Source organism: Balaenoptera physalus (genome assembly GCF_965194825.1).
Source record: "Balaenoptera physalus genome assembly, chromosome: 4".
NCBI classification, from domain to species: Eukaryota; Metazoa; Chordata; class Mammalia; order Artiodactyla; family Balaenopteridae; genus Balaenoptera; species Balaenoptera physalus.
Window position 1 is genome coordinate 37,185,717 of NC_138891.1, and position 10,538 is coordinate 37,196,254.

Consider the following 10,538-nt stretch of genomic DNA (forward strand, 5'->3'; position numbering starts at 1 on the left):
TATCAGATGCTCTAAATCTTTGAACTGTTAATTGATTAAATGTAGGGAGCTGACATATTCCAAAAATCAATACATGGATATTAACTTATTGTGGTAATCATTTTGCAATACATGCTTATATCAAATCATTATGGTGTACACCTAAAACTATGAAATGTTATGTCAATTATATATCAATAAAAAATCAATAGTGTATTTTAAAACAAACAAAAATAAGTCACAGTACAGTGCAAATTATATAATATTTATGTAAAAAAAATTGTGTGCCTGAACCATGAAAAGCTGTGCAAGAAACCTGTAACAGGGATTACCGCTGGGAGGAAGGATCTGGGGGTAGGAATGGGAGGGAGGTTTCACTATCTGCCGGCTCTAATAGAATATTTTGCAATGACAGAAATGTTCTGTATCTGCACTGTCCAGTTTCATAGGTAATAGCCACATGTGGCTATTGTGTGCTTGAGATGTAGCTAGTGCAACTAAGGAACTGAATTTTTAATTTTATTAATTTTGATTAATTTAAATCATCACAACTGGCTAGTGGCTATCGTATTGGACAGTTTTGTTTTACCGTATGCATATATTCCCTTTAAAAGTCAAAATAGAGTATGCTGTATTCCTAATAACACATATTATAAGGATTGCTTCAAGGAATGTATTGTCTGAGTACTGTAGTCAATGCAAAGTAAATACAATAGCTAACACTTAGATCTTGCTTACTATGTGCCAGGCGCCGTCCTAAATACTTTTCATATATTAACACCTTTGATCCTCATAGCAACTTTATGAAGTAGACACTATTATTCATCTCAGTTTTAAAGAGGAAGTATTTACAGAGTGATTAAGCCAGTAGCCAAGGTCCCCCAGCCAAAAAGTGGTGAGCTGGGACGTAGTGCTGGGATTCAACTCAGCCAGCTGGCTCTGTCTGTGCACTTAACCACAACACTGACTCCCACAAAGGCAATCAGCTAAATCACATAAATGCTTATAAATTTCCAGTGAAGGTACAACCCAAATTATATTGGGGAAAATCCAAAAAAAAGATACACTACAACCAAAATCTTTAATCACTATTTCAAATAAAAACAAAAGTTCTGTATATTAATAGATTTTGAATAGCTTTAGTAAATAAATGAAAAAATAAGATTTGGGGCAATTATGTGTCTAATTCTGCTTCCTTGGCTTTTCCAATGTCCTGTATCTCTTACCTCCTTTCTGCTCCCACACTCACTGTCCTAGTTGAAGATAACTAGTCTGTTCTCCCTACTTTCCATCCCAGTCTTTTTTTCTATACCCCAGATATCAGCCACCTGGGTGTCTCTAAGACTTCTCAAAAGGTCCTTCTCAATAATATTTCAGCATCGTCCCACTAACCAGTGATGTGGGAAGTATAGTGCCTGCCCCAGGATTTCTGCAGATTAACCAGCAATTTAATATTCTCCTGGGGTAGCTCCACCAAGGAACCCTGCTCCTTTTACTGCTGGTGACCTCTGAGAACTCACTGGATATGTTGCTTAGGCGAGTAGAGAGGTAGGCACAAAAAGGCACACTTAGATTCTCTGCCCATCCCTTAATTTCTCACAATACCACAGACACAAAGACTGTGTCTATAGTGACTTTTTGAGGAAAGTTTGATATTAACTAGGTACAATTACATTTTTAAAAAATCAACTAGATATTAAAGTGAATGTTCCTAGAATCCAAAGAAAAAGGGGAAAAAAATTGAATGGGACCACTTACAAAAACCCCCCAGTTTCTATCCTTGGCTTCTGAAATCAGGAAATGAGGTAGTAAAACTCTGAAATGTTTGCCTCCTGGGGTTATCACTACAGTCCTTAGCTCTTATTAAATTTACATGCACTGTTTACTTTCACTTCAGGGCATTAATCTGGCAATTAAGTCTATGTAAGGAATTTCTGGCAGATCATTGCAAATTATATACAGACAAAATCTTTAATATATTAATATATATCCCTAATTTTAGCCTTTGCGGTAGAACCATATTTATTTTATTGAGCTCTTTTGTTGGCCAAGAACAGAGATTTACTTTGTCTACCTCAAATAAAAGAAATCAGGAATTCTCTTACTGCGGTTGGTATGTAGATTATGCAATGAACAGAGACTGCTGGAAAATGTGACAAGATCATGAAGATAATATGGAGTTTATCACTTAGGGGAAGCAATTTACTCTAAAGAAGAGTTCATAATTTCTGATTGCATTTTGGAAGAACACTATAATATCTGTAGTGAGGAATATAGACATAGTAGAACTGAGAGTAAGAAGAACCATCACACCACGATCAAGTGGGATTTATCCCAGGGATGCAAGGATTCTTCAATATATGCAAATCAATCAAAGTGATACACCATATTAACAAATTGAAGAATAAAAACCATATGATCATCTCAATAGATGCAGAAAAAGCTTTTGACAAAATTCAACACCCATTTCTGATAAAAACTCTCCAGAAAGTGGGCATAGAGGGAACCTACCTCAACATAATAAAGGCCATATATGACAAACCCACAGCAAACATCATTCTCAATGGTGAAAAACTGAAAGCATTTCCTCTAAGATCAGGAACGAGACAAGGATGTCCACTCTCACCACTATTATTCAACATAGTTCTGGAAGTCCTAGCCACGGCAATCAGAGAAGAAAAAGAAATAAAAGGAATACAAATTGGAAAAGAGGAAGTAAAACTGTCACTGTTTGCGGATGACATGATACTATACATAGAGAATCCTAAAACTGCCACCAGAAAACTGCTAGAGCTAATTAATGAATATGGTAAAGTTGCAGGATACAAAATTAATGCACAGAAATCTCTTGCATTCCTATACACTAATGATGAAAAATCTGAAAGAGAAATTATGGAAACACTCCCATTTACCATTGCAACAAAAAGAATAAAATACCTAGGAATAAACCTACCTAGGGAGACAAAAGACCTGCATGCAGAAAACTATAAGACACTGATGAAAGAAATTAAAGATGATACCAACAGATGGAGAGATATACCATGTTCTTGGATTGGAAGAATCAACATTGTGAAAATGAGTATACTACCCAAAGCAATCTACAGATTCAATGCAATCCCTATCAAATTACCAATGGCATTTTTTACGGAGCTAGAACAAATCATCTTAAAATTTGTATGGAGACACAAAAGACCCCGAATAGCCAAAGCAGTCTTGAGGCAAAAAAATGGAGCTGGAGGAATCAGACTCCCTGACTTCAGACTATACTACAAAGCTACAGTAATCAAGACAATATGGTACTGGCACAAAAACAGAAACATAGATCAATGGAACAAGATAGAAAGCCCAGAGATTAACCCACGCACCTATGGTCAACTAATCTATGACAAAGGAGGCAAAGATATACAATGGAGAAAAGACAGTCTCTTCAATAAGTGGTGCTGGGAAAACTGGACAGCTACATGTAAAAGAATGAAATTAGAATACTCCCTAACACCATACACAAAAATAAACTCAAAATGGATTCGAGACCTAAATGTAAGACTGGACACTATAAAACTCTTAGAGGAAAACATAGGAAGAACACTCTTTGACATAAATCACAGCAAGATCTTTTTTGATCCACCTCCTAGAGTAATGGAAATAAAGACAAAAATAAACAAGTGGGACCTAATGAAACTTCAAAGCTTTTGCACAGCAAAGGAAACCATAAACAAGACGAAAAGACAACCCTCAGAATGGGAGAAAATATTTGCAAATGAATCAACGGACAAAGGATTAATCTCCAAAATATATAAACAGCTCATTCAGCTCAATATCAAAGAAACAAACACCCCAATCCAAAAATGGGCAGAAGACCTAAATAGACATTTCTCCAAAGAAGACATACAGACGGCCATGAGGCACATGAAAAGATGCTCAACATCACTAATTATTAGAGAAATGCAAATCAAAACTACAATGAGGTATCACCTCACTCCTGTTAGAATGGGCATCATCAGAAAATCTACAAACAACAAATGCTGGAGAGGGTGTGGAGAAAAGGGAACCCTCTTGCACTGTTGGTGGGAATGTAAATTGATACAGCCACTATGGAGAACAATATGGAGGTTCCTTAAAAAACTAAAAATAGAATTACCATATGACCCAGCAATCCCACTACTGGGCATATACCCAGAGAAAACCGTAATTCAAAAAGACACATGCACCCGAATGTTTATTGCAGCACTATTTACAATAGCCAGGTCATGGAAGCAACCTAAATGCCCATCAACAGGCGAATGGATAAAGAAGTTGTGGTACATATATACAATGGAATATTACTCAGCCATAAAAAGGAACGAAATTGAGTCATTTGTTGAGACGTGGATGGATCTAGAGACTGTCATACAGAGTGAAGTAAGTCAGAAAGAGAAAAACAAATATCGTATATTAATGCATGTATGTGGAACCTAGAAAAATGGTACAGATGAGCCAGTTTGCAGGGCAGAAGTTGAGACACAGATGTAGAGAATGGACATATGGACACCAAGGGGGGAAAACTGCGGTGAGGTGGGGATGGTGATGTGCTGAATTGGGCGATTGGGATTGACATGTATACACTGATGTGTATAAAATTGATGCCTAATAAGAACCTGCAGTATAAAAAAACAAACAAAACAACTAATACTAAACTTTCATTGGGTTATTTGTATGGAAATATGTTAATATAAATGTTTCAGATATTACATGAAATTTCTAAAAATCTTATATTTGTATTTGTATGGAAATATGTATGGAAATATGTTAATATAAATGTTTCAGACATTACATGAAATTTCTAAAAATCTTATATTTGTATTTGTATGGAAATATGTATGGAAATATGTTAATATAAATGTTTCAGACATTACATGAAATTTCTAAAAATCTTATATGTTCTGGTATAATAAAAAAAAAAAAAAAAAAAAAAAGAACCATCAGAAGGCTATTGCACAATCCTAGATTGATAAGCACCTCAAAAAATACTATGATATTCACCATGAGGAGTATGAGTTTTAATAACAAAATTCCAACTCATAATTTTTTTTCTTATTTTTATCAGGACTGGAATAATGAAAGTGTACCATTAGATTGTTTTACAGTAATAAATGTTAATTTTTAAAAAGAAAACTATTATCTTCATCCTGCCTTCTCCAGAACTTTGTCCTACAAATTTCCCCCTTTCTCCTTTGCACCCTTAATGGGTTCATTTCCCTGGCTCACTCACTGAACTCAAGAGAATGCTCAAGTCTCAATTCCTTCGGAAAAAATGTTTGAAACAAGTCCCTATTTACACTCATACTACCATCTTCTGATTAAAACTGCCTTCTCTTTCAAAGCTGCTCCCCCATCCACATTTCCTACATCATCTACACTCAAAAGTTCATGTCCTTGCTTCCTATAGTATCCAACTGTCCTTGCAATTCATCTTCACAAACGCTGGAATCAATTTCCTCTTTAATATTACTATTCTAGTTTGGTCCCTGTCTATTCTGAAGGCCTTTAACTGATCTCTCCTCCAATTTCATTTTATTAGAAATTGGCAAAAAAGAAAAGAAAAACATCACTAATAAACCAATGCTTATAGACTGCAAAATCTTAGCTTTTGCATTCTCTGACTATATATATACCTTATGATCCATGTATACGTCAATCTCAGTGTGGGCAGTATCTGATTAGCAATTTTAAAAAAATTTGAGGACTGAAAAGAAATGAATTTTTAAAAAACACTCTACTTTTGGTGTGGAGAAAAGGGAACCCTCCTACACTGTTGGTAGGAATGTAAATTGGTGCAGCCACTATGGAGAACGGTACGCAGGTTCCTTAAAAAACTAAAAATAGAGCTACCATATGATCAAGTAATCCCACTCCTGGGCATATATCCAGAGAAAACCATACTTGGAAAAGATACATGCACCCCAATGTTCACTGCAGCACTATTTACAATAGCCAAAGCATGGAAGCAATCTAAATGTCCATTGACAGATGAATGGGTAAAGAAGCTGTGGTACATATATATACAATGGAATACTACTCAGCCATAAAAAAGAATGAAATAATGTCACCTGTAGCAACATGGATGGACCTAGAAATAATCATACTAAGTGAAGTAAGTCAGACAGAGAAAGACAAATGTCACATATCACTTATATGTGGAATCTAAAAAAGTTATACAAATGAACTTATTTACAAAACAGAAACAGACTCACAGACTTAGAAAATAAATGTATGGTTACCAAAGGGGAAAAGTGGGTTGGAGAGAGGGACAAATTAGGAGGTTGGGATTAACATATACACATAACTATACACAAAATAGATAATCAATAAGGACCTACTATAGAGCACAGGGAACTCTACTCAATACTCTGTAATAACCTATATGGGAAAAGAATCTGAAAAAGAATAGATATATATATAACTAAATCACTTTACTGTACACCTGAAACTAACACAACATTGTAAATCAACTATACGCCAACATAAAATAAAAATTTTAAAAACTCTACTTTTTCTTTTATCAGAAGTTATTAACCTAGCAAACAAAAAAGTTCAAAAAACTGTAAAAGTTCAATTCTGAAATGGCTTCACCATTTCTTTTTTCTTTTTAACCCAGAGTTAGTTGTTTCTGCTTTTGTAATAATTTTCATTTCCTGACTTACAGGGTCTGGTTTCTTCACATATAACTTCCAGTTTTTGCCTCAGCTCATACCTCACTACTGAACTACTAGATTTACAATTTCCTCTACCCACAGGAGTGGACTTTTTTATTATCACCTTAAATTGAATTACTTAGATAATTTGCCCCATTTAGCCTAGGAGAAAATATAAAAGGAAACATCTAATCACTTGAGACTGAACTCTGGCTTCTAAGACACAGGTTTTCATAACCCCAGGCCTCTGACCATAATATAACCAAAAAATGTGAATTAAACAGAATTCAGTTTCAAGAAACATCAGCTAATACATGTCTGTTAAGTTATATTTATCCACATTGTACTGAAAGTTATATTTATCCACATTGTACTGAAAGTACAGTTTCTGGAGCAGCGACAGATTTAATTATTACTTTTAATAACCACACTGGTTTCCCATAGTCTAATTCTCAATTCTCACCTGTGCTGTGACTAGTAAGAGCCAGACTGATAACAGCTTATCAGATTGATAACAGCCTACATATACTGGGTTTAGTACTATCGATGAGGAACCTCAAAATATGAATCTGGGGCCCTATATAGGACAGCTGTATGGAAGCCCTCCTCTCTTCCAGAGAAAGGAAGATAAATCTTACCTCCTTAATTTAAATAAATTCTCCTTGGGAAGGATCCTGTACTCTTACCCTTTGGAATGTAAATATATGTCTTTAGGGGCAAGACAAGACTTTTGTCTCCAGATTTACAGCCCAGAGATGTCTCCATGGTCTCCATTCTCATACCCTCTTGAACTGTGCATAGCGGAAATGTGAACATCTGTGTTATGGACTGAATTGTGTCTTTCCAAAATTCTTATGTTGAAGCCCTAACTTCCAATATGACTGTATTTAGAGATAGGACCTTTACAGAGGTAAATAAGGTTAAGTGAAGTCATAAGGGTGGGTGCCTTATTCAATAGAACTGGAGTCCTTGTAAGAGGAAGAGACACCTCGGATGTGCATGCACAGAGGAAAGGTCATGTGAAGACAGCAAGAACGTGGCAGTTTCCAAAACAAGGAGAGACCTCAAGAGAAACCAAACCTACTGCCACCTTGATCTTGGACTTCCAGCCTCCATAACTGTGAGAAAATCATTTCCATTGTTTAAGCCTGTAGTCTGTAGTATTTTGTTATGGCAGCCCTAGCAAACTAATATATACTCTGGATGGTTTTTCACTATCTATTCAGTCACAATTTAACTTTGAAGGCTTCTCTTTGAGCCCAGGTTCCAAGTCTGAGTAAAATTTGCTCAGAAAGCTCTAACTCTGCAGAAGCAAAATATTTTATCTACAGTCACAAATTGTCCTTTAAAGAAATAACTGTAACTACTGAAGAAGCCATATCCAAACACGAATGTTTCAAGGGAAATTCTTTATAATCCCAAACTATCCATACATCATTTCCTCTTGAAGGAGAAGTGTTGTGCCTCCACCTATTCTCCATTTTGCCCAGGTTACTAATAGTACAACCAATAATTCAGGCTGACTTCATAAAAACAGACAAAAGATTTGGTGGAAAGCGTACATCTCTTGAAATTACTGTATTTGTTTTTAATTATATAATGCCAAGCTAGTATAATTTTGATATGAATGATTTGAAGGTAAACTTGGTTATTACGTAATAAAAATGAAAATAAGAATCTTTCTTTAATTTTTTTTTAGAGATTAATTGTTAAGCAATCATTTTGAGCATTTAAATAATCCTTTATATAAAAATCTGGAGAATTTATACCAAATATACTCTAAATATTTAAATACTGCATAAATATCAAGCTTTAACACACATCTTTTAATAACTTAGCCAAATAAACATTTCACATATACTAATGCTAAACTATCAAAGCTAATGCTAGATCTTCCGAAAATGATAATAGAAATGATTTCGGACTGTGCATTTTTAATTCAAAACTGGACACAGGTACAATGATTCCATAAAAACTTCAATAATGACAGCTTTCAACATTGCGTATTTTTTTCAATTTTACTCTAATCCTTGCAAAGGCACTATCTGAGGACAACAATAGATATAGACTCACCAATAAAACTTGACAGTGGTAATCTATCAATTTATCAGATATGCCAAACTAACTTTTTAAATTAATCAAATTTCCCAATTTTATATTTTCCTAATTGTATAGTTGCATGTGATAAAAAAATTTCAATTTCATTAACTATAAGGCTATAAAAAGTAAACTTTTCGCAACATTTAAAGTCATTTTGGGGACTTCCCTGGTGGTCCATTGGTTAAGACTCCACACTCCCAATGCAGCAGGCACGGGTTTGATACCTGGTCAGGGAATTAAGAATTACTGCATGCCACACAGCAAGGCCAAAAAAAAAAAAAGATAAAGTCATTTTGATGAAAATAAGAAGAGTCTTTAATACTCATATTTTATAATATTGACTGATTTAATTGTAACTAAGGTGCTAAATTTTAGATACTTAGGATAACTCCCTAAGAATTATACCAAAACCTTGTTCATTTCAATCACACTCTTTACTCATTATTCTTCACACAAAATTGTTATAAAAAGTTAGGTCTATATTGACAAAAAACTATTAAAATGTAGCAACATTTTTCTCTATGCTTCAAGACTTCTTATAAACTATGCATATTAATATTGCTGATATTTTAAGATGATCTTTTAAATTATACCCAGCAACATTTTTTTAAAAAAAGGAAAAGTGATTAATCATACAATTTTCATCCTGCTATATAAAACTATTTTCTCCTACAAAATGTCTGCCCCCCCAAGGTAAAAAACAAAACAACAAACAAACAAACAGACCTCCTTAAAAGCAGTCTTTATAATCCAACAGTCAAAGTTTCTCTTAGCTTAAGGGAGAGGACATGAGTCCTGTACATTAACTATTCTGCCCTGATACAGGACTTGCTTCTACCAAAACAGAATTCCAGGAAGGAATATTAGCTCTCCATGGCCATTTTACCTTGCTAACAATTTAGAGGACTTAAATGAAGACTCTAATAGTAGTTTTGACAGGTAGGAAATGTAAAGGCTCTCCATCCCAAACTAAATAGTGATTACGTTAAAAAATTGGCACTGTCAATTCAGGCAGAGATTAAACTGAAGTGGAAAAGTACCTATTATAGATACTTTAAATCTTCTAAGAGAAAATCAAATAATTATGCCTTACTATCTACCAAAGACATTGGTTAAAAAAAAAAAAGTAGTTACAATGCACTATATATTACCTTCCCTTCTGTAACTAAAATGGCTGTCAAATATATTAATCCTATTTATTATGAAGTTATTTTTAAAATTTATTTTCTTTCTTTAATACTAAAGTAAAATACATTTTGGAAATCTGCATGGAATGTTCCCAACAGGTTGGTTCTTTATTTTTAGCAGGGTCTGAGTTTTATAGTTTTACTCATTATTTCAAATACATGAAAAGACATCATCTCCCAAAATACAAAAACAAATCTGGTCTTGTGTTATATTAAATAATGATCTCAACCATTTAATATAAAGCAACATACTTTTGGGGGGGTATGTTAACAAGGCAAAATAGAAGTTGTTTATAGGAGGAAAAGGATTTAATGACTAAGATATGTCTTTTGTGAAATACCATTCACCCTTATGTCCCTCTTTTACCAGTAATGTCTTATCTGCTCTAATCCCTTCACGATTCAAGTTCAGTACTACAGACGCAGAGATTTTCCAGTTTTCAGCATAGATTTTTCTTTTAACATTGTTTTCAGAATGCTTTAAACAATTAGTTTTACAACTATTATCTCAAATATATGTTTAAAATTCACAGTACAGCCCATATTCAATAAGGCCATGGCTTTTACATCTTTTTGGATCACAGACCATTTAATATTTTAA